This window comes from Myotis brandtii, unplaced genomic scaffold, assembly GCF_000412655.1.
Source record: "Myotis brandtii unplaced genomic scaffold, ASM41265v1 scaffold819, whole genome shotgun sequence".
NCBI lineage: Eukaryota > Metazoa > Chordata > Mammalia > Chiroptera > Vespertilionidae > Myotis > Myotis brandtii.
The window spans coordinates 523,890-525,216 of NW_005371320.1; positions in this window are offsets into that span (position 1 = coordinate 523,890).

The window sequence follows — 1,327 nt, forward strand, 5'->3', positions numbered from 1 at the left end:
CTCCGCGGGGCGGGCGCCTGGCTCCCTGAGGCCAGAGCCAGGGGAGGTGCCATCGCTGGGGCTTCTCCGGACTCTGACATGTGTTATCACAGTGACACCTGGGGCGGGATTAGGAACAGAAACCCACAGGAAAAACAATAAAAATAAACAAATAAAAAACAACAAAACAAAACAATAAAATAGAAAACAAATACAAACCAAAGAAACCATAGAAGGGCTTGAGAGGAGCGGCCACGCACCATCCCCTCCCCCTCCCCTGCCCTGTCCCCCAGAGCCATGTCAGCTCCAGTGGTGACGCCCCTCCCTCCCGCGGGCCCTCTTCACCAGCCCCCAGTCCAGGGGTCCTCAAACTACGGCAGGCGGGCCACATGCGGCAGCGGAAAACATTTATCCAGCCCGCCGGGTGTTTTTGCTGCCGCTGTGTGCATAGGAATTTGTTCATAGTTTTTTTTTAAACGATAGTCCGGCCCTCCAACGGTCTGAGGGACAGTGGACTGGCCCCCTGTTTAAAAAGTTTGAGGACCCCTGCCCCAGTCCCTCCCCCAACCCATCCCCAGGGTTGGTTCTCTCCCTGGCACCTCGGTTACCCGAACAGAGACATCTGTCCCTCAGCTCCCTCCCGTCTCAGGAGGACCCAGGGGTCCCCCAGTGAACGCACCCCCGCCCTGGCCCGCATGTCTTCAGGACTGACTGTCACTCTTCGCTCCTTCCCGGGGTGGGTTCCAGGCACAGCGCAGCTGCCCACCGTCCTCCAGGCTTCCATCAGCTGGAGGCAGAAAGTCAAAGCTCTGTGCTCTGGGCCCGTCGGCTTGGAACAGGGAGCTCTGGGGAGGAGCGGTTTTCTCTTTTTTTGTTAACTCTCACTGAGGCCACTCTTCCATTGATTTTTAAGGAGCGTGGAAGGGAAGGGGAGAGACAGAGAGAAACATGGATGGGAGAGAAACACATCAATTGGTTGCCTCCTGCACGTGCCCCGACCAGGGCCCAGGGCCCAGGGCCGGGGAGGAGCCTGCAACCAAGGTGTGTGCCCTTGACCGGAATGGAACCCAGAGCTCTTTGGTCCGCAGGCCGACGCTCTACCCACTGAGCCCAACAGGCCAGGGCGAGAGGAGCAGTCTCTATCCTTGCTCACAGCCTCCTCGGACTCCCGGCTGCAGGGGCACAAGACGTGGGGGCAAAGGGCCTTGGGGAGAGTCCCTGCACCCTCAGTTCACAGACGGACAGGAGCTCAGAGAGGGGGCGGGCTTGTCCAGGGCACACAGCTTGCAGCTGGTACCTGGGTCAAGCCCAGTCCCTGCCAGGCCCCTTCCCCCCTCTCCGCCTTTCC